The sequence below is a fragment of the Dermacentor silvarum genome, chromosome 2 (assembly GCF_013339745.2).
Source record: "Dermacentor silvarum isolate Dsil-2018 chromosome 2, BIME_Dsil_1.4, whole genome shotgun sequence".
NCBI classification, from domain to species: Eukaryota; Metazoa; Arthropoda; class Arachnida; order Ixodida; family Ixodidae; genus Dermacentor; species Dermacentor silvarum.
Window position 1 is genome coordinate 54,806,429 of NC_051155.1, and position 25,089 is coordinate 54,831,517.

Sequence of the window (25,089 nt, forward strand, 5' to 3'; positions counted from 1 at the left end):
TGGGCTGAGCGGGGCGCGTGCCCCGCATTCTGAACGCCGATGACGTTCGTACAACGCGGATCGAGCCAGCATCGTAATGGTGTTTCTAAGGTGCAATAGGGCACGGATGGTGAAAGAAAACGAACGCGAAAGCCCGCCGCCTGTCGTCTGCAACGAGCCATGTTTTGAGGCTACAACAACAACTGGTACTGCCGGCTAGCATTTTTCGGAGTCGTTCGAACCGCTTTCGCTTCGCAGTAGAGTCGGTGTTCATTCTGGAAAGCATTCCATTACACGAAAAATACCAATTATAGCGTGACAATAGCGCTTAAGCGACGTGGACATAGAAAGACATACAAGAACTGTGCACTAACTTCCAAGTCATTTTCGTATACTCGAAACAAGAGAAATATTACCGGGAAGATGGAGACGGCGAAGTGATCAACAATTGTAAGGGATATGTTGCTGGAGCCATCGTTTCGACACGGGGACTTGTCTTTGGCAGGAGTTTCGACACCAGATCCACAAGCCCGAAAGTCCGTACTCCAAAATACCGATGAAATCGCATTTGCAATGAGAGTCTCACGAGAATGTTAAAAAAAATAAAGCTTAAACGCCGAAAAATAAGCTTTATTGCGTATAATGTGTAGAATATGTCCGACTTTTTTTAGCATGGTTATAGGACGCGTGCTTGGTTCGGCTTTACCGCATGGCCTCTAGGACAGCGGAAGTAGCTTTAATTTGGAAATATACGGTTCCAAATTTCGCAGTAGGCATCCAATTAATTACGACAAATGTAATTACTTTGCCATATTTGTAGTATACATTAATAGTTACGTAGTAGGTTAACGTGGCGCAATTACGTTTATAAAGCTGAAGAGTAATCTTGTACTACACTTTCGTGCGTCATTTCTTGCACTTGGTGGCTTCGTTCTCTGCGTCAACGTGCAAGTTTTCCGGCGTTCTCGTTTTGGCGGCGGTGATTTCAGCCACTTTGCTAGTTTGTGCCACAGCGTCGTAGCTCTCAGTGATACCAGCAGAGCCCCTTTGACCGCAGTTTCTTTTTTCCCCATTTCGAAGATTCTCATGTTCCTCTGGTTGTGTGCTCACGCGCTCGCATGCTTTCCAAACATTTCTCGCCTCTAGCGCTGCCCTGAACCTGTGAAGATTTAGGTGCACGTTAAAGAACCCCAGCTGGTCCAAATTTCCGGAGTCCCCCACTACGGCGTGCCTCATAATCAGAACTGGTTTTGGCACGTAAAACCCCATAATTTAATTTTTTTGAACCTGTGAAACTTTACGATAGTTATTGGGGATAAAAGAAATCGGTGGTGCAACATGCACAGGAGTAGCCGGGCATTTTCGGTTTTATCATCATCACTGATACATGCCGCTGTTGTTGTTGTTGTTGCCTTTTCTGCATCAACAGGAAAGGCAACATGTGCTCGAACAGCACATGTCGTGGTGTGGCTGCAATACAAATTAATCTTGCATATCTCTCACGTATAAAACTAGCGCTCATTTCTTTGTTTGTTTTGCATTTTATATGCTTGTTTTCTTCTACTCTCTTTCTCTCGTTCAAGCTCCTTCACATATTGCTTTGCGTGGAAAAAAGATAACTTGATTGACAGTCGGCGTATTTCGTCCACTTCCTTCTGACGCTCTAATACTCTATTCGGCAAGTACCGACCAGCCCAAGTTCGCGTTCTTTTACAATTCATTACCAGACGTAACGTGGGTTCCCTTCACGTTACGTCACCTTTCTTTCAAGTGTTGGTTCATGACGTTGCAAAAAGGCAGGCGCGTATGCTAACAAGCAATGTGGTACAGGTTAGCAATGCGCCCACGCCTGTATGCAACAACGTTGTATGCAGGCGTGTATATACAACGTTCCTGTATTCCGCTCACACCTAAGTGGGGACCGTCGTGATTCGAACCCATGACCTTGCGCACAGCAAAAGCGCGCCACGGCAGCACTTCTATTTGTAACGGGAGTGATATTTTCGCCGGAAGTTCGCGCATGCGTGTCGCTGACCTGCGGAGTCCTGCGCTCCGAGAAAAAAAAAAAGTGCGCAGATAGACGCAGCTGTCCTCGACTTAATCACCTTGCCGCTCATCTGGCCCTCGTCTCGTTGATCGCAGACCCGATTGGGTCAGTGAACCGTGTATATACAGCACACCGTATAGCTCGCTTTGTTTCGGGGCCGTTGTTCGCAAGGCTGCGCGCGAGTGATGATATTTCGGGAGGGGCTTGCCGCATCTGGCTTCTTCACGCGGTAGGGGTCGATCACGGCAACTTGGCAAGCGACGAAGGCTGTGGGACCTCATCAAGGCTGTCGAAAAAAAAAAGCGTCGTGTGTGCATTAATGTGGCCCGCAGAAGACTGTTGTGCCCGTGATTATTCTCAACGCTTTCATTGCGGAATTTCTTGAACCGTGATTGTTTATTTTGAGGAGCGTTCATGTGGGCGCCATCTGTGCGTCTGCAGACGCTCCAAAGCCGCATCGGTTCTGCGTTCCATTCCTTGCTTCGGTGTTTTCGCTTTCTGAATGAAATGTTCGCCGCGTGCGTCGAATGTGTGGAGAATCGTCGCCTTGTTTTCGCGAACTTGTGCCTCGGTAGACGGAAACAACTAGGCGCTGGAGGCAGTACAAACTTGTCTTGTACATTATCGATGTATACGTCTTGTAACAATCGCGACCCAAGAAGAATCTGACATATCGAGCGTGGCAACAGGATGTAATGTCGAGAGCACAGCGAAAACAAAAGTCTGCAAGTTCGAAACACAGCAATAGCACAGGTGTCGTAGGTCGTCATAATAAGCTGCGCGTGTTCATTTGAGCTGGTTTGGCACGCCTTGTCAAATAGGCAGAATTTTGAACAGCGCGACATATAGGACAGAGCGCTGTCCCGTGTCTCTCATCTTCCTCCTATGTCGAGCAGCTAAAAATTCTGCTTATTTGAGAAGAATAAACTGACACTCACTCAACAATATTGTCGTAGGCTATGTGCTCACTACGTTCCTACTCACGCCCCATCATGCTCACCAACACTCACTCGCGTCCACTGAAAATCAACCGTCTCTGACTTTCAATCACCCTCACATTAACCGGTGCTTACTTCTATTCTTAACTCACCTCCACACTCGCTAAAGCTCCATCTCGCGCCCGCCCTGAACTGAGTGTGGAGTGGTAAGGAGTCAGTGACTCTGGGAGTGAGCAAGCCGCCTTATACGGGTGGCACTATATTACATAAGGTGCGCGTCACACCGGTGGCCAATAAGATGGTTAACATGGTAAACAAGCAATTTACTTTTTCTTGAGGGGGGTGAGGTACTAGCTGCCCTCACGCCGCAGCCGCTGATCGTTGGTTAGGAAAGGTGTTCTCGATTACTGGTTTATTATTATTTTTTTTTTCGTAGCGTGAGTGCACCGCGTTTTGTTGCGAACTGCTAAACTGCTAAAACTGTTCGCTTCACCAATCAGCATTCATTTAACACTTTAACGTCATGAAGAAGATGGTGACCTACACTGTACTTGTCGCCAACGTTCCCTATCTACATGTATATATATATATATATATATATTATATATAATATATATATTATATATATATTATATATATATATATTATATATATATATAGGCACTGGACTAGAGTGGTCGAGAATACTGACGCTATACTGACACTATATACACTGGACAGCCGGCTACTGTCAGAATAAAAAAGAAAAACGTTGGAAGAGTAATCACAAACGTCGTATGCTCTAACGGCAGTCAGAGCGTCAGGTATTTTCATCCGGTCTACGGGCCTGCGAGGTATAGGCTGCGATAGCGATGTGTACCGCCCCAGAATTTTGTGCGCCGATTTCCGTTTGGCTACTCGCCTTTCTCTCCTTTTATCTCTTTAAACCCCCGTGCAGGGTTAGAACACCTTACTTTCGTTTCTTATTTTTCTTCTTTTGCTTAAGGAGGAGGATGAACAAACTTTTATTTAATATGCTGGTTTAAATAAAAGTTTGTTCATCCTCCTCCTTGCTTAACCTCGCCGTCTTTCCTTTGTTTCTCTCTTTCTTCAAGTATTTCTCATAGCAAGTGCCCCCGACTTTCTCGCGACAGTAAACTTGTTGGAGAACTTGTTTTGCGACAGTCTGGTGGGGAAAGGGTTAGGCGACTACTTTCTACGATGTCAATAAAGCGCAAGCAGTAGAGCACGCATTTTGAACGAAATTCTGGGAGAACGTTGCGCACTAACGCTGCGGCAGCTATGTTTTCGAACAAAGGATACATACATACATACTACATACATACATACATACATACATACATACATACTACATACATACATACTACATACTACATACATACATACTACATACATACATACATACATACATACATACATACATACATACAGCATACACATACATACATACCAATACATACATACATACATACATACATACATACTACATACATACATACATACTACCTATACATACATACAATACTACATACATAACGCTCTAAACGACTGTCAACATGGTTTCCGCAAAGGACGCTCTACCGAAACCACACTGCTTATCAGAAGGAATTAATTATCAATAGCCTAGAAAAAGGAACTTAGTTCTCGGAATATTTATTGGATTATGGTAAGCATTTGACCGTTTACAGCACAAAACTCTTTTAACACAAGTTGACGGCCTACGGTGTACGCGGAGTGGCTCATTCTCTGATGTGTTCGTATCTGCTTGATCGTAGGCAGAGCGTTGTCATAGGAAATAGTACTTCCTCCAGCAGGGCATTAGGGTCAGGTGTCCCACAGGACAGCCTCTTAGGCCCCCTTCTGTTCGACATCTACATTAACGACATGATAGACACGCTGAATGAGGCAACAATCGTTCTATACGCGGATGATACCAGCCTGTTTGTCTCTGGTCCAGTGGCTGACGAGGGCATCGTAAGGCTAACGCGTTCCTTTCCACTTTAACAGAATGGTCCAGCCGCAACGGCCTCAAAATTAATAACTAAAAATACAAAGCAATCCTGTTTAGTACAAGGGGTAGACAGGTATCACTATGCGACGAACTGCTCCTTGATAATGTACCAATTGAGATTGTTAGCGAACATAAGGTACTTGGTGTCGTTTTCAATACTGTACTGAATTGGACACCCCATGTTGTCATGTTGTCGAAATCATTGGTATCAGCAACAGGTGCCCTGTCACGATGTCGCCATTTCTTTCCGGAAAACGTGAAATTACAAATTTATCAGGCACTATTTGCGTCACACATTAACTACTGCACGCTTGTGTGGTGCACCACTACAAATACTAACATACACAAACTTCTTGTTCTTCAGAAACGTGCACTTCGAATTATAGCCAACGTTCCATATCTCCACACAACATTACACCTTTTCACCAAATTTAACATAATCAGAGTTACTGAGGTGTATTACTTTCGTTTGCTGTATTCATAATTATTTTCGTCTAAAAAGTTCTTCTCACTTCTGAAATCGCTGTCAGGACTACAACGGCAGTTCTCGGAATATTTATTGATTATGGTAAGGCATTTGACCGTTTACAGCACAAAACTCTTTTAACAAAGTTGACGGCCTACGGTGTACGCGGAGTGGCTCATTCTCTGATGTGTTCGTATCTGCTTGATCGTAGGCAGAGCGTTGTCATAGGAAATAGTACTTCCTCCAGCAGGGCATTAGGGTCAGGTGTCCCACAGGACAGCCTCTTAGGCCCCCTTCTGTTCGACATCTACATTAACGACATGATAGACACGCTGAACGAGGCAACAATCGTTCTATACGCGGATGATACCAGCCTGTTTGTCTCTGGTCCAGTGGCTGACGAGGGCATTCGTAAGGCGAACGCGTTTGGAGGCCTTTCCACTTTAACAGAATGGTCCAGCCGCAACGGCCTCAAAATTAATAACTAAAAATACAAAGCAATCCTGTTTAGTACCAGGGGTAGACAGGTATCACTATGCGACGAACTGCTCCTTGATAATGTACCAATTGAGATTGTTAGCGAACATAAGGTACTTGGTGTCGTTTTCAATACTGTACTGAATTGGACACCCCATGTTGTCATGTTGTCGAAATCCTTGGTATCAGCAACAGGTGCCCTGTCACGATGTCGCCATTTCTTTCCGGAAAACGTGAAATTACAAATTTATCAGGCACTATTTGCGTCACACATTAACTACTGCACGCTTGTGTGGGGCACCACTACAAATACTAACATACACAAACTTCTTGTTCTTCAGAAACGTGCACTTCGAATTATAGCCAACGTTCCATATCTCCACACAACATTACACCTTTTCACCAAATTTAACATAATCAGAGTTACTGAGGTGTATTACTTTCGTTTGCTGTATTCATAATTATTTTCGTCTAAAAAGTTCTTCTCACTTCTGAAATCGCTGTCAGGACTACAACGGCAGTTAAGTGACCAACGCACCCGTAGCCAGGACAAATGGCTTGTCCCGAAAAGGCGCACTAATTACCTAATGCAGTCACTAGTCTACAATGTCCCTTCTCTTTTCAATAAATATGAAAACGAAGGTATTGACGTTCATGCCTTAACCCGGAAAGAAATGAGACGGCATTTTTTTTTCCAGTGATCCATGACGCCTGTGCGTGAAAACAAGCGCGCAGATCTAATAAACTGCTGTTAATGTATCGCTATCTTTCTTTGTATACTTATGGTATTTACTCTAGTTTTCATTATGACATGAAGTTGCGTTGTTTTTCTGCTTTTTTACTTTTCAATAACTTTGTCAAATGACCACTGTTGTGCAAAAACTGATATCTAATATGTTTTGATTAATACAGCCCATGTACGTTTATATACTTTACTTCGTTGTACGCTGTCTGTAGTGCTGTCATAAAGGGCCTTCAGGCACTTTCAAGCTGTTTACACAGCTTTTCGCCTGAAGGACCCCCAACAATTGCAACAAAATGTTGGAATAAAGATTGATTAATTGCATGATTGATACATACATACATACATACATACATACATACATACATACATACATACATACATACATACATACATACATACATACATACATACATACATACATACATACATACATACATACATACATACATACATACATACATACATACATACCTACATATATACCTACATACATACATACATACATACACACACACACCTACATACATACTTACCTACACACATACATGCATACATGCATACATACATACATACATACATACATACATACATACATACATACATACATACATACATACATACATACATACATACATTTTGCAGTCAGTACAACAGTACGAATTGCAGGCCAGCGAAAGCCTTCAAGGGCGCGAAAGGCTGCGCCTGGTAGAAAGCAGGAAACGCATTATTTACGTACAACATAAAATTCAACATAGGGTAAGGTGTAAGAATACAATAAAAAAAAAGAAAATAAACACCTATATATCGTGGAACACGCCAAGTGCAAAACCAATGACATTCGTTAGCTGACATATATTTGAATACACCGTTAAGCTGGAACTTCGATTTAACGCACATAATACAAGGAGGTAACCGATTGAAACTTTATCTCCTGCACGTCGACACATGAAGAAAAAAAGGGGGGCTCCCGCTTTGTTCAAGCACCACGCTACATACCAGAGAGAGAGAATAATATATTTAAATGATGACTCGATGCCTGTGTGGGGAAAGGGGGTAAGCGGAAGGAACATCGGGCTAAGTGTGGCTCACTGTGCCAGCTTGGCATGCGTTAGCCCGTGGCTGGACCCAGTATTGAAACGACGTTCGTCACCTCCTTAAGCCGGTGCTTTTCCCGGAATGTCTCGAGCACTTCGCATTCACAAGAGGTGACGCACACTTCGAGTTATGCTCCCCTTGCACATACCGTATTAGCATTTCACTCGCCGAGGTGACTGCCGGCGGTCGGAATTGTTGCGTTGGCGCCGCGAAAATGTCGCCTGGCATGACGCATCCTGTTCTGGCCTTCGTTAAATGGACCAGTGCCCCTCTCGGTAGAGCCCCGACGATTCCCTTCCCAAAGGGCTGCGCGCCGGAGACGTGAGGTCTATTTAGCCCCAACTTGACTGTCTCGATTCCCTCGCTGTTCTCCCGAAGTTTGCCGAGTGCTTACATTGGTTAGACATGTATAGGTCGATGAGCGTTGCTAGCCTGATAACGCCTGATTGGTTAGTTTGTTGGTTGACTTGCATTTAACGTAGCAGAAGAAGCACACATATAGTGTCATGCTTTTTGTGTGGCATTGAAAAACCGCGAAAACATTTTTTTGTTCACTTCCCTCGTTTATGTGACTATACCTCTGACGTTATTGCGAAATTTGTGAACACTCGAGCACTGTTTTCTAGAGTCTGCACTTCAAGTTACAAAAATGTGACGTATTTAATTTTTTCCACCTTTTTATTGCAAGTGACCGCTACACGTTTCATTGCAAACTGCTAAATTTCTCGAATGTTTCACTTCAGCAATCGTCATCCTTCATTCATTTAACAATTTAACGTTGTGGAGAAGCCGGGGACATGCTGTACTTGTTGCCAGTGTTATAAGTGATCATGAGATATAAATAAATAAATGCGCATAATCTACATAACAGGCATTTGTATTCTGTCTGCGCCTCCCGCTGGCTGGGCACGCGCTCTTATTTATTTTATTCTTATTTTTACTTAAATTGGAGTGATTGAGCTTTGCAGGAATAATGGAGCTGTTGTCAAACATTTGATTTCATCGGTTTTTCGCTTTCTAACGACGTAGTCTAGAGCTATATCGGTATCGTCGTAGTGGAAGGCTATACGGAATAATTTTGGCTGCCGTTCCTGCTCTACCAGTGCGCATTTTTAAAGCGTGCGCCGAAATCTAGATCACAAGCGTCCTTGCATTCTGCTCTTAATATACCAGGTGTTTCTTCATATGTGGGAAAAGTTTTTTTTTTTTTAACTGTCATATCTTGACCACTGCCGTTATTGCTGATGGGCTATTTGTGGATATACAGGCTGTTTCAGCGAACACTTAAAAAAATTATTGAAAGTTGGCTGTGACAGATGGCACAATTGTAGTTAATTTCAGTTAATTTTGTGTTTCAATGCATAAAGCGACGTTTTGTTAAGAACCTAACTGGAACGCCAATGCATTTATCCGCAAAGTTCGGGAATTAATATCTCGAAACTGTTGTCATCCCGAGAATTCGTTCCAAGTGGACCCACCTTGCAAACTCCACGGCTACAATTTGCAAATTGCAATATGGGCCATCGGGTAATTAGCTAAAAACTTAATTAGTGAATTTTTGATAATTATTCGATTATTCATTTCAATTTTTGTGCAAGTAATGTCCGCCTCTTTGAGTAGACCAGGTCATGAACTAGAATCGTGCTATCTGCCACAGGCAACCTTTAAGAATTTTTGAACGTGTTCGCTGAAACACCCTGTATACAGGCGGGCATTAGAAGCAAAAAAACGTTCTACAATAATTTCGCTAAATAGCTAAAATGTGCTACTTACCTTTTTAATCACTAGCTTCCAGGCATATGTTGTGATTGCGAAATTCAATACGAATATATAATATTGAATTCATGTTTGTCTTAGGATTTCAAGTCAGAAATCCTAAGACTTACTAACACCACCTTCCGAGATTGCGTCCCCAAAATCTGCCAAAAAGTGCCTTTGCGATCCACTTAAGATCCTCCTGAACGGCTAGAGACATGCTTTTGGGAACCAAACTGGAACGCAGTGTATTTCGTAGCCCATTTTATTAAACTCGCTGTCCTTCTGCGGTGTTTCCTTGGCACGTTCTTGCCAGCCTATGCTTCCTGCTCTTTGTTAAAAGAGCTACCTGTTAAGGCACCGTTGCAAAGAAAACATCCTTCCACTTCGTTATAAGCAGATGTTCGATGTGGCAACGCGAAAGCCCGTCGGTCAGCGAGCCCATGAACACTTTTGCGGATAGCGTGATTTATACTTCTTCATTACGAGAAGCAATAAATATTTCGTATCGTTTTGTTTTGGTGTAGCAGTAACCACGTGGCTATGGGATTGCGCTTGCCAAGAAGGCATTCGGAGTGACATGACTGACAGTCCGAGGTGACCACGCCTTCGTATTGCGCATGCATGTCGCCGGTTTCATCAAAGTATATCGCACGCCTAAACATAGCGACTTTTTTTTTTTTTGCCTCTGTACACACACACACACACCTCGCTTACTTGGTTATGTCGTTCAAAAGTTCACAAACCCGATGAGACGTGTTTAGTGCTACACACTTAATTAGTATGAACAGGAAACGTATGAAACAGCAGCAAAACAATGTTACCTTTTTTTTAAATTTTCCGGCGGGATTATTTAAAAGTCACCCTTAGCAATTATAGCGCAAGTCCAGCTGAATTGCGCGTTAATGGGGGCATTTTTTTCATTGCAAACCACAGTTCGCACTTATCTAATTCACGAGGTTCCACAATTTAACCTTTTAATTAGCTACCGTAGGGTACGCATTTCCACTGCGCAGCCTATAAGCTGCAGCTGGCAATATGAAGTGATGGTAATTTAGCAGTGGCTACGGCGTTACGCTGCTTAGCTCGTGGATTCTATCCGGGTCACGGTGGCCAAATTTTGATGGGGGATCGTGTACTTAGATTTAGGCGCGCGTGTAGAAAAAGAAAACCTGGTAGTTAATCCGGAGTCGTCCACTATATATATATATATATATATATATATATATATATATATATATATATACGGAGTGCCTCATAATCGGATCGTGGTTTTGGCACGTAATACGCCATAATTCAATTTTAATTTAGCATGAATTATGATACTATAGTACCTGTTTCGAGGTTTTCTGCCTCAATTAACGAGTATTCAGAAAAGTATTATTCGTGCAGAACAACTCAAAACTGAACGGAGCACTACCGTTCTCGCCGCGCAGTCTGGCGACAGTTCGAAACTCGCGCTAGTCACGTGGTTCCGGTCAAGTGGACATGACCAGGCTGGTGTCTGAATCCCACTAAGGCAAAATGTGTATTAAACTGGGCATCTAAAAAGATAACTAGGCAGACCATGCTGGTCGAATATCGTAGCTTTATGAATACCGTTCCAATTTCATCGAGCAATTCATCCGAAGAGGTGCCAATAGCAAGCAGTCGCTGCTGCACATAATCTTTCAATATTTAAAAAGAAAACAGAAGTTTTACTACACACGTTCAACTGACGTTCATTGACGCCCTACGTACCGGGCATCGAGCATTTCGCGAAGACCGGCGAATGTATTTTGTAAGAATTATTTCGCTTCGAATGATTCCGCATCATCCGTCGTGTCCAATGGCCGATCCCACTGATAATATAGCAAATACGAAAATGACTGAATATGAAAAGAATAATTACGAAATATACAGCCGCAAGTTGGAAACGTGCTGGAGCGACTTCGTAAGTTTCCCTCCTTCGTGGATTCAACGTGATCATGTGTATCGCTGTCTAGAAGCATTTTATACAATAATATTCTCTCTCTCTTTTTTTTCCTGTCTTCTTATTAGGAGTGTCCAGCCACATCCGCTGAATAAAAAATTTCCGCCCCCATTCCACCCTGTGAAAGTAGGTGTACAGCGAAGCTGTTGCCGACGTTACACTAGCGCCACCACCACGAGGCGTCGCACCGTCGACATCAACGCAGCGTCCACGACCTCGTTCGCGCCCTTTCCGTTGGTGCTTCGACGCCGCGGTGCAGGTTCGCAGCGTCCGTACGCTTGAGCGTAACCCGCGTTCACGGACTGAACGTCACTGCAATATTTTAACAGTCTTGCCCCGATGTCGATTACGGTCGCAGCACACTCTGCGCGACCGACGCAAGTGAGTTATTAATATAATTCAATTTCTCAAATTATAGAGTGCGCCACAAATTTTGTAAAGTGTGACTTACGCGCAACCCGCAGACATTACAGCATCCGATGGTAATTTGAACAAGCGAGAAAACACAATTCTGTTACGCGGAAACTGAAAATTACACTAGCTCTGGTGACGAAAATTTATCTTTGTCGACGCGACGGTGTACACGCACGCAATCGGAAATTTGTCGGGGTAGCCATATACCTACAGCTTCACTGTAAAACACAGAGTGGTCCAGCAAACCATCCCTTAGACCACAAACTAGCCGGCTAGATTGTGCAGATGCTGTTCCCGCTTGCTTCGTATATGCGTGAATACAACGAACTGTTGACCCATATTTGTTGAAAATAAACGTATTATGCGCGACCATAAGGTATACAAACGACACGTATACAGTGCTCAGTGACTGAAATGCGATACTCGGATCGCGTGGCTGCCGGTGCTTCTTGCGCCGCGTGGTGGGCGCTGGGGCCACCAAAATTTGTGGTACACGATAAACGCGAGAGCCTTTTTGGCGCATTGTGACTGCATTTGGTGTTCCAGCGATCACCCAGCGCTCCCCAGTGGGAAAAAAAAACATACGCCATTCCACTGCTACCAGCGAAGCAGTTTAGCGCACGACATAGAGGTGACAGATTTCAGATCAAAGATATGAGCAAATTTTATTTCTCTTGAGCGGCGACGGGCGGTCATCCCAAAAAAGGACACACGCACAAACACCTTTATTTTGATCGGCGGTCTTGATAGGCGGCATACATTCGCGTGGAAGACTACCGCTACCGACGGGAGCAACACCCAGCGGAGAGTAGACACGCGCGACGGGAGAGCGGGAGGAAACTAGGCACGCAAGAGCTTGGAACGACGACAAAGAGAGGGCGGTGCAAGCGCACACATGGCCGACGCGGGTCGCACAGCGGGAAATCTTTGAGAAGCCCTTATTATCTGCCTTAGAGTCTACTGATTTTGAAAACGGTGCCTATTGATAACTAATCTACTGAAAATTAAAATCCAAGTGATGAGACGTATTGCATAGAATGAAGCGATCTTGCATCAAATTGGGGAGCTGAGAAAAGTATAGATATAGCACGCGCAGATCTGTTGACGGACACGAAAAATGCATAAAACCCTATAGCCATAGACAGCTTCGCTGTAAAGCACCGGCCGCCACGCGGTACGAGTATCCCGTTTCAATCGCCGAGCACTGTACGTGGCAGGCAGATAGGCAGGGACGACGAACTTGAAAATGTCATCCCTCCATTCGACGAATTCGTGCCGAAGGAAAAAAAAAAGGGGGGGGGGGGGAGGAAACAACAAAACATGGTGCCGTCGCGATCGAAGTTATACGCCTGCAATCGGTGGTCGCATGACTCATTTGTACAACCCGCCGGTATACTTGTGCCAGGTCATCGCACGTTTCTTTGAATCAGCGCCGTATAACAACAATTCCCGAAACCTTTCAACAACAACGTTTCCTTCTATTTTAAGCTGACGTTAAGCCATCTGTGGGTGCGCGATAGATAGTCAGTGTGTTGCTAGATGGCCAGATGGACGCAACAAATTTTATCCCTCAACTTTTATTTGTCTTGTTTTCGGGACTGACGTTCTAACATCTGTTGTTGCACCTTATCATGCGCAACTGTGCTACTCCGCTGCTGTACAATGCTTGGGCGCTGCAGGGTTGGCTATGACATAAACACAATCGGCAAACTTCGGCGACTCCTGCAGCTCTGAACTTATATTTACTGCGATGGCAGCAGACTCGTCACCGCCATCTTCTGAAGGACTTCTTATTTGCGATGCACCCAACATCGTCTTCGTCTGCTGCACAGTACTGCGTGCTGTGACCTCCGAAACGTGCGCACAGACACCACCACTCTCAGAGTCTGCGTGGCGCACATATAACTTCTCCAGAATAGCGCGGCTCAATCGCTGCGTGACAGTTCACGCTTCACGACGTTCCAACGTCACAGATTTTGATGGCATTTGCTAGGGCCTATAGTTCATTCTTTATCGGTAAAACTGGACTACGTTGGGATCTAGAGGAGACAAAGAATGAACGTTACAAGTTTCGGGGAATTATACTGAGCCCGCACACCGCCCCAAATACGAAAAAAATACTCTGAAATCCGTGACGTCACACTGTTTTTTTTAGATTAGTTTTTACTCCCGTTCAATAAAGAAAACAAAAATGTTGCGACTTAGTCGCAGATCACCCGCATCACAGCCGGGTTGTGTTCTTTGTTCAGGAGTACCCACGTGGGTACTCCTGAACCTCAAATTACTTCTGAAGTTGCTGGCGTTGACGTTTTGGTGCGAAATAAAAAAAAATTCACTTTTACCTTAATTTTCTCTTCTAATAATCAACCTATTATCGCAGAATGAACGAAAATAGTTTTTAAATAGCACTTTACCCGTCAAAACTGATTCAGTGTTTTTCTTAGTGATGCTTCAATTAGGAAGAAATTTTTGCATATTCGAGCCCCTTTGCCCGTGTGGTCTATCTGACCTCGTCCGAGGCCTTTTCAGTAAAGATTATGTCCGGTTGTGGGATTTCAACGCGGTTCGCAGAATGACTTATAAACCAGCTGTTGTCAGAACTTTCTTTTCAAACTTCGTAGTGACTCCATACCAGTAAAGAAACCGCTAAACAAATGAGTCATCCTCGTCCCGTGAACAGTCACTTGCTTAACATGTAAAAACGTCACACGTGGAGCATTGTTGGTGGACTCTTGGGGTGCCTTTTTCCCATTTGGATACACTGCATCGAATTGTTAAAAGAGAACTCCCAATAACTTCCTCACAATATTCGTTATACCCAATTGGAAGTTGTCGACGGCGTTCCGTACGATATGTTCATGCTTTAAAAAAGTATCCTCATCTCTAGAAGGACTAGTATAGGCCACAGGGGCATGCAGACTTCCCTCGTGCAAATTACAGCGTTTAGAAACAATTGGTGCATGTGTCACGTCACACGGGAACGATTTGCTTATAAATGCAAGAGCACCTCCACACGCGCCAGCTTTTCCCCACGGCTCCAAGACGAGAACTCATAACCGCTCAGAAGTAAATGTAGAAGTAGCGGCGCGCCGAGCAACAAACGTCACGCCGTCGTTATTGTCAACACCGTCAAGCCATCATCATCAATCCATCGTAGCCAAGCCGTCGTCGTCCCAGTTTTCGTCATCCAATACTTGTCTCTAGAACAGCGTTACTCGGAAACACCAAATAAGGAAGATTCGCCTAAAGCGATTCGCCATCTGTTGAATCCGCATCATCATTTCTTTTCCTAATAAGAATTTAGAATCCGAATTGAATAGTTTTCGAATTCGATTCGTATTCGATTCTAAAATTCCCTACTAGAAATTGTCGAATATTTCTTTCTCTTTTCTTTTTTTTTCGAATATGAGGGATAACACAAGATAACACAAGAGAAAGACGAATGAAAATGTCGGGATTGTTGCGCGAGGTCGTGGGTTTGACCACCGACCGCGGTGGCCTGCATTTCGATTGGAGGAGGAAAAGCAAGAACGCCCCCATGTAATTATATTTAGATGCAGGCTAAAAGAACCTTAAGTGGTCAAAGTTAATCCGGAGTCCCCTATCATGGCGTGCCTCATAACCATGACGTGATTTCGGCACGAAAAATTCCCCCACGATCACGATTTCCTAACGCGAAATTCTAGCGCAGCTCTATACGTGTTTTCATTCCACGATATATTGACCGGCGCGGACGATATGTCTCGTGTGGCACGTTGCAAACTGAGCGAAGCGTGGCGCGATTGCCTCGCTAACCGGGAGATCGCGAAAGGCAGCGCGTGGGTGACGCGTGGGCGCGATTCACAGCAGCCGCCGCCGCAGATAGGCCTCCGCTCATGCAGCGCTTCGTTTCCATACAGACGACGCGCGCTACTCTGGCGCCATCTCGTAGCCATTGTCGCCGCAAGGACCCTCGTGCAGGGCACTACTCTTTCCTTCTCACGCCTTCGCCACCTCCGATTTCCTCCTGGCACTCTCTTCGCTGTCGCCGTCTTTCATCTCCCCCTGCGCTCCGCGTTCGTTTTCAACCTTCGCTGTGCTCGTTCGCTCGGTTGCGAGTTGCAACGCCGACGCTTTTTAGGAATATAAGAAACCGAATTTTTAAGAATTGTTATACTGCAGGATAGACGTGGCTGTTTTTAGAAGGCACCTGTTACCGAGCGAATGCGCGCGGCAAATATACCTTCAGCTGAATAATTTCCATACAATAAGAAAACATCACCTAATTTATTTATTTTTATTTTATTACAACTGCCAAGTCACTGCTTCAAATAAAGCTTTATTCATTCATTCATTATTACAGATGCTGCTATCTCGGAAAAAAGACCGCAGGAGTTTGGGTACAAAAACAACAGCAATAACAAAAAAACTCCAACCTCATAAATCACATATACACATGTAGTATGCAAAGAACATTCGCTACAAGAACAATTCAGGGCGACGCACGAGCGCATACAGGAACTTATGAAATGGAAGAACTAGTATGGGTTTCACGGCCTTTATGCCGCCTAAGAATCTGTTGTCTCAATTTAGCAAAGTGATTTCTTGTTTTAACTTCTTATTTGAATTTCCTATTTTGGCCACCTCATCAAGTTGGTATCCGATTTCAGTAATGTTCGTTGCCGTAGTATGAGACCCATCTCTTTCAACGAACACACCACTCTACGCGTGCATCTGGTGACGCGATATTCCGTTGTTTCATTACTTTAACGTGTGGGCATTCTACAGCTACTTCCCTCGGAAATCTGTCCGTTCGTCTGTAACGCGTGACACGAAACTATCCATATAGGTATGCATGGGGCCCTATACTATATGACAATGCCCAGTGACTGCGTATGACTACTGAGATTAATGATTATGACTATAGAGCACCTACAGTTACAGTCGGCAGAAAGTCAGTCACTACAGTCGGCGCAACAAGTAACGCTACCATGTTTCCGCAAAAAAAAAATTAATCCTATGGGGCATTTCACGGGAAACGTCTCACACCCTAAAAACGACCATCGACGATTCTCTTGTAAAAATTAGGCTAGTTGGCTATTGTGTGAACGAGGTTTGACTAAAGTATTTTATCGCGAAAGAATATTTGTGGTGATGTAGGCGCTCTTTGAAGTTTCCGAGAAGAAGCAAATGTTGGTCGGAGGTAAATGTTTTAAACTCAGGTTTGAAACTAGATACAATGACAAATATTATTTTAGAATATTCTACTGGGGTAGTTCTTTTCTTTGGCGTCATAGGTAAAAAACATTTATCAATTCTCCGCGTTTAATTGGTTCAATAAAAAAATTGTGCGTTTATCAAAAGTTGTTGCATAAACATTGTTATTATTTCAGCCACAATTATTTCTTACGTTTTCTTTCTTTAGTTGTAGTTTGTCCTAAAATATCGGTTGAGAATAAAAGTAAGTAGTCTTCTAAAAATTACTTCTGAAGTTGCCAAAAAAGTCCATTTTTAACGATGATCAGACCTAAGTTTAGCATTAAGGTCCTCCAGATGAAGGCACTCATTCTTTGAAGCAAGCTATCAGGTTGTGCCCTAGAAATTTAAATTTTAGTCCATTTTGTTTGAGGCGAAAAAAGAATTTGTTGAAGTCCACAACCAATATCACCGATAGGCACTGCTGAACTATGTCTTCATTGCAGAACGTGTTTGGGCAACAATTGAATTCTTGCCATGCTTACGAACTCTTTATACATAAAATATGAGCGCATGCTATTGTATGCGCAGTAAATGGCCGTATAAAGTGCCTGTTTACGGCTATTTTATTGCCGATACCCTGCTACTACGTTTTACGATAATAAATTTGTGTGATGACAGTAAACCATGACTGCTTCGCTGTTGTCGTCAGGACCGGATATAGTTATCAGACACGAGGTACTGCGCACGGCGCTGATGCATTGTTTTGTAAGTACTACAGATCAGCAGATTACGCGTTACGCAAGAACCCGAATCATCGACACTCCCCGACAACTGTGGCGTAAGAGACAATTATGCCAAGACATTTCCAGTTTGCAGGTTATATATAGCCTGCCGTGAGTGTCCGATGGTGTTACGGTTCACTTTGAGCGGCCATGCCCAGTACACGTGCAAACGCATGGGAAACGCATTGTGGCTGGAACGTCATTTGGCTTTGCCTGAGAAAGCATATAGAATACCTGCGGTTGCCGCAACAGTCAGCGCTAAAAGAAAGCAGGACAGTTAAATTTTCCACAACAAGTAACTATGCCATAAATAAAGAAACGAGGTCAGTTGCCACAACAGTTAACTATATCATATATATATATATATATATATATATATATATATATATATATATAGTTAATGCAGAATGAAAGTAGGCCACTACGTTTGCTGCCACAAGTAATCAATTAAGCTTTATCAAGATTAATTAAGGGCACTTAATATTAATTACGTCTAATTCCAATTGAATAGCAATAAATTAATTTAAAATGATCGGCATTAATCAAGGCTAATTATTATTATGTATGCCTAATTAACATTAATTATGCTTGTGTTATCGAGTCGAATCAAGTTTAATGAGGCTTATGATAATTAATTCACATTACATTATTCGACCCTAATTCAGATTAATTACGTACATTAAATTTGCCTAATAAGATTATATCCGAATAATTAGGCTCACAAATTAGGTAATTGCAACAAGTCATTGCAATAACTGCAGCCCATTGCGTCATCCTTGGCACAGTGAGCCGCGGTGTGCGTAACTGGGCCACTCAATCAATCATTCATTGCATTACTCTGCAAGATGAGCGACTGTAAATCATGCTTACGCATTATCTGACAAGTCCCACAAAGGAGGTTCAGCAAGATTTTTTTTTTTTTGACAAGTACTGTCATCCTCGCACAGGCTATTGTAGAAAGTTGGTTTCAAAGTGCACACAGAAGTAGAGATGCTACAATTATTTGCACCGCAGAACAGCAGTACACGAAACAATTCATTGTGCCTCGTGAACAGAAAAATTCACGTCGCACGGAGTCAAAATACAGACGGTTACAGTCAAGCAGACAAGTAAACCGTGCTGCACTCGCTACTATCAGCACGCTTCTACTTTGGCCACAAAGTTATCTACACAGTCCATCTCGATAACTTTCCGCGGCAAGGCGTTCCATATTTCTGTAGACCTAAGAAAAAAAGGAACCTTTGAATGTGTCGCAGCATGTGAAGTAAGGTATGAGGTGCTTATCTTGACAGCAGTCATTGGCATGGTGCACCAAATAACTGAAAGCTGGGTTGTTTATTATTTACGAGGTCACCAGGTGACCGGACTTCCACTAGTGAACACCATTACATTCATCTACCAAATAATGATAATAAGCGCCTTCTGTTCTTTTTTTTTCTTTACGAGACTGATTCAAAGCAATATTTAGTGTATGACGACTTGTTCATAAATAAGAAAATATCCGGTGCACGATACGATCGGACACCGAATACGAACACGACTGGTACAGTATATAGGATGCAATGAGGAGGAATATAAACACTGTGCTTTGTCGTTCTACTTGAAGTCAGCAGATAGGTAGTACATTGTATAACGGAGTAAGTGCAGGACAGGATAATTTAGCCAAATTATTCAATAAATTCTGTCAGCACAATTTCCACGCTCGCAGAATAATGTTATCAACACACGCGTACCGAGAACGTATAATATAGTCCCAATTCTATTTTCCTTTCCCCAACAGAGGAACAAGCAGTACCTTCCGCAATTTTAAACCTAAAAAGCAGCAACTTGTGCGATATCAATAACGTACAAATTAGGCCTATTAAATACGTTATCGATCCGATTGCGACTCCTCTTGTCCGCATATTTAACGTAATCTTAACAACTGGAATATTTCCAGCGAACTTGCAAGTCGGAAAAGTGAGTTTATTCTATAAAAGGGGTGATAAAAATAAATTAAAGAAATGTAGACCCATATCAATTTCAGCAATGTATGTTTTCGAAAGTGGCTGAAAAAACTATGCATTCCAAATTGTCTGCTTTCTTTCTTTTTTTTTTCTATTTTTAAACACTCGGTGCTAAACAATTTTCACCATGGGTTGCGGTGACATTGTACCACAGAAACTGCATTGCGAATTAATTTGTTTCATTGTCGTAAATTATTCCTGAGAGCTCTCTTTTGACTTCTAATGTACAGAAGAGCAGTTCTTCATTTTTGTTGATATCTTTAAAAATTACGTAGTGATTTTCTTTTTATTGTGTGCTATTTATTTCCTTACTCTGACTTTTGATGTTCGTCATTGTTTCCACTCTTAATTTTTATTTTATGTGGACGTTGCACATTTACTTTTTTCTCTATAGTTGTACTCTTACATCACATTTTGCTTCTTGTTGAAACATTCTTTCATATTACGTTCTGTGCCTACCCATTGCTGCCCATTTAGGTGGCGGCTGCATTGTCAAGCTGATCGTGGTAGTAGATCTGTGGCCGCACCTGTACTTGTACTCAAGGCAAATAAAATTTGATTCGATATTCAAGGGGCTTTTTTTTTCTCGGAAATTTGTATTCGATTCGCAAGTATCACCCTATGCGAACTCCCCCTTTCTTTATTATTATTTTTTATTTATTTTACAATATTTTGCGCACGCTTATCCTGTCAACACCGGGATGGCCATAAAACATTTGCTTGTTGTGTTTGCCCGATCAAGCCGAGTGATTGCGCGTCATGCGCATAACTAAGCTCATTGCCTAATTGACTTACTAGATCGACTAATCAATTCCTAATTATCATGTACCAGCATCGCCCCGACATCACTAACAGCTTTATAGGAAGCCTCCTAGTAGCAATTGTGTGCCGCTTACAACAACGCTATTCTCACACCCCTTAAGAAGAGGCAAGAAAGTCGTCACAGATATTAATTATGCTGAATGGAAGTGCGGAGTATATCGTATCAAAACAAAGAATAAATTATTTTAAAAAGTCCTTCGCAGATGTATACCAATCTGAGCAACACACACATCAGTGACAGCGAAACTGTATGAGCGACGTCATCGTCATCATCATCATCGTCATTCTATATTTATGTCCACTGCAGGACGAAGGCCTCTCCCTGCGATCTCCGAATACCTCTGTCTTGCGCTAGCTGATTCCAACTTGCACCAGCAAATTTCCTAACTTCATCACCCCGCCTAGTTTTCAATTGAGCGACGTATTATACCCCGTTTTTTGAAAATGCTAACAGGGGTCTGCTTGCTGGCTGTTCTTGGTGGTGATTCATCAACGACATACGGCCACTTGGACGGATTTCCACGCAGGCGGTGCTGCGCCGTCAGCTTTCACAGCTGCATGCTCCGTACAAATCTTTAGCCGGACCTCCAAGGTGGAGCTAGTGAAGCCTAATGCGTGAAACAAAGGATAACAGATTAGTGGATAAAAACACCGCAAGGATAGTTGTCGTCTATTTTAGTGAGTTATCGGCAACGTCACTTTTACAATTCATAATTACGTTTCAAGGCGATCTTTTGGGACTCGGGCGGAGGTTGCGTTGCTGGCTGTTTTGCACCGAGCCAATATACAGCTGCACGCCGGCCTTCGGCTGCTTCCGCGCCGAACGAAGATGACTGCGAATCTCCGCTTTACAGCGTTGCTGTCAAAAGGTTTTATTCGTCTATATATATATATAGTCAAGTGGCAGCAACAGACGAAGCGACAACACCATGGCTCAACAAGATGGAATAACTGGCTCCGAGCCACGCGATGGCGACGTGACTTGGTAGTGTGTTGATCTTACATTCCTTGCAAAATACACTTCTGAGTTAGTCAGATACCCACAGGAGAAAAAAAAAGTGAGAGAAAAAAAAACGAGAGCGTACGATGAGTTGAACACACGCGCGCGTGTTTTAAGGCTTAACTGTTGCCTGCTGGCGCATTTACATATTTATCTGTTCGACGTATACGTGACTCAAATACACGTATTTTGTGGTTGAAACAGAACGATATATTTAGGATTGAATAATATGCAGATCTATATTAAATTACCTCACACATTTGGCCACCTTTTCAAGGAACGTGAATTAATGTGTATGTATGAATTGCAAGCTAACAGGCACATTATCAATCGATCACGTGCTGCAAAGCAAACACAAAATTAAAAATTAATAAATGCAAACGCTAGCCAGGCCCGCTATATGTGACGTATGAAAACGATCGATGTGCGATAAAGTAGGTAAGTAAATAAATAAATGTGAACAAATAAATAAATCCCGAAATAAGGATTAATGGAACGACTGACTTCGGATCAATTTTTCTCGTTGTTTTTATAGATATTGCTTTAGTGCTGTCGCAGAAAAAACTACAAAGAAAGAAAGAAAGCTCTTTTTGGAAGCCTCTATTGCACGCACATGTCTTATTGTGACAAATAGAAATAAAGAATACATTAGCGATACATTTCGGTGTACATGAAGCCGCGTGTGGCCTTTCATGTCGTGTATGTGTGCCTGCAGCCTACGCGTAGGTTGCTGCAAACAAGTTTTCAGCCGATCACGCAATCTTTGCCACAACGAGGAAGAAAGTGGCGCCGACAAAAACAAACTCATTTGCTTTCACGCCACATTGACCGAGCCATGTGCGGGCTCGCCGCGTTGCGCTTCATTAACGATGCGCGCGCCGCCGCTGCATGTTTCGATCGTCCGAAAGCGCAGACGCACGCTGTTTTGATCAACGGCGGCCGAGCGAGGGAAGCCTTGAAACATCAGTAAAGAAAAAAATAAATAAAGTGAAGCCTTGGAACCAACGTTTCGACCAAGGGGCCCTGACGAAGACAAGAACCCTTGCCGCAACGCTGGCTCCAAGGCAACGTTGGCTCGGCCACTGTTATCTGCCTGCGAGCGTTGTGTGTGTGTGGTTTTATTTTAAATATATGTTGCGTAGGGGAGATGTTAGCACTTTTAATTGGCGCTGGCTCCTTCTTTTAACGTACTAATGCGAGTAAGAAAAGTCACGGCTATAAAGAAATTAGGCTCCAATCCACGCTGTGAAGGTTGTTGGCCAGCGAATCGGTGGTATCACACGATCCGATAAACCAACGCGGAGTAGCCTTGAAATGGGTCCACTTTAGCCTGAGCACGACGCTGTTGTGCATATTGACGTTGCTGTTCCCGTCGCCCCTCATCGTGTTCCCGCGTGCTCTTCGGGAGTCCTTACTATGCGTGGCATTTTCACCGCTATCACAACGCAAACGAAATCCTTTGGTAGGCGGGTTCTTCTTTTACATACGAAAGTGTAGTGACGTCACTCCCTGCTTCGTAAGCTGCAGTTGCCGGGAAGCAGCAACTGTATGCAATGATTGTACACTTTTCTTTTCAACGACAGTGGTAAGCTCCCAGTCAGGATTTGGCAATGCCTGCCGTATGCACTCCAACCCAATTTTACTCTTCTGTAAATTTTCTCATGATCAGGGTCCCCTGTGAGTAATTGACCTAGATAAACATATTTCTTTACAGACTAGAGGCTGACTGGCGATCCTGAATTCTTGTTCCCTTGCCAGGCTATTGAACATTATCTTTGTCTTCTGCATATTCATCTTCAACCCAATTCTTGCACTTTCTCGATGAAGGTCCTCAATCATTTGTTGTAATTCCTCTCCATTGTTGCTCAATAGGACAATGTCATCTGCAAACCGAAGGTTGCTGAGATATTCGCCGTCGATCCTCACTCCTAATCCTTCCCAGTCTAAGAGCTTGAATACTTCTTCTAAGCATGCAGTGAATAGCATTGGAGAGATTGTGTTTCCTTGCCTGACCCCTTTCTTGATAGATATCTTTCTACTTGGCGTGGAGTAGAGGCGTGGCGTGGCGTGGCGTGGCGAGTAGAGACTTGGCGTGGCATGGAGTAGAGGTAGAACACCCGTCTTCAAATTTGAAGGTCGTAAGTTCGAATCCTGCTCTATTCCACTACATTTTCAGGCATGGAGTGGTGCCTGACACCGGCAAAGAAAAAAAAATACACATTGCCGTGAGAGCTAGTGGGGCTATACTAGTTCAGGTGCAACCAAACTAGGCAGGCCGACTAAGCTTCATCAAAGTCACTCCCTCACCAGAACAGGAATTGGCCTCCCTGGTGCAGTATTCGGCCACTACCTCCCTGATGACTCCGACAATTAACAGTCACATAAATTTACTAAAATTAGGGCACAGAATAAAACACAGAATACGTTAACAGGAACCCTCAAGAAGTCGGGGACAGAACGTAACAACGTGTATTCGCGGGCATCGTTCACGCTCGGAAAAACACTTTTATGCTCGTACGTATTGAGGAAACAGAAAGCTGTAGTCGGGAGTTTTTGATCTTGGTCTACAGTTTTCTCATTGAAAGTTTTCATCTAAATAAAATATTTGAGAAGATAATTATGCAATTAGGCGGAATGCAAAAAAAATTATCTGAGTATCTCCAAGTGACGGCAAACAAGATTACCTTGTTTTCTGTCTAGCTACGTAGCATTTGCATATTTTTTTAAAGTTTGACCAAAGTTAAGTGAAACACCCTGTAAAGTGTAGTGCTCGTTGAAAGAGCTATGAAGTAATATGAAATAATCCAAACGTAGTGATCGAGATTGGCAAAGTAACAAACTGCTTAGTTTAAATAGCGACAGCGAGTTCGTAGGGTAAACCTATATGACGAGACATGCTATACTTAATAGCTGGTAAGTGCTGGGCGTAAGTGACCTCCTCCGTGTTCAGGAACTTGATCGTCTGAGCAACAACAACGGTTTTCCTGCAGCAAAATTATTCAGGCGAGTCTCCAGTTGTATCAGTCTTTCTCAACTGCACACTCCAAAAACTATTATTGTCCCTCTAGTACGCCAACGAAACGAATATTAAACAACTTCGAATAGTGAATTCTCGAATCGAATACGAACCAAATAGCAAAGACCATTCGAGTCATATTCGAAATTTCGAATATTCGCACACCCTTGTATGTACATATGCGATGTATTGTTTCTCGAGCTGTACAAATAGACTAAACTTTGATCTCCACCAAAAGGCCGATTTTGCTTTATATGGTAAATGTAAATCACTTCAATGTTTTTATGATTTATTGACTTTGTATATTTGTGTGTGTGCGTGTGTGTGTGTAGTATTTCGGTATAACTGCCCCTTAATTCGGTGGGCCATTAAACAGCACATATTCT

At 43.1% G+C, this 25,089-nt stretch overlaps 1 protein-coding gene across 10 annotated transcripts in view; it reads left to right on the forward strand.

Moving 5' to 3' along the window:
• Positions 1 to 25,089, forward strand: part of LOC119441479 (inositol hexakisphosphate kinase 3) — a 129,698-nt gene that overhangs the window by 70,220 nt on the left and 34,389 nt on the right. The gene's annotated exons all lie outside the window — the stretch shown is intronic.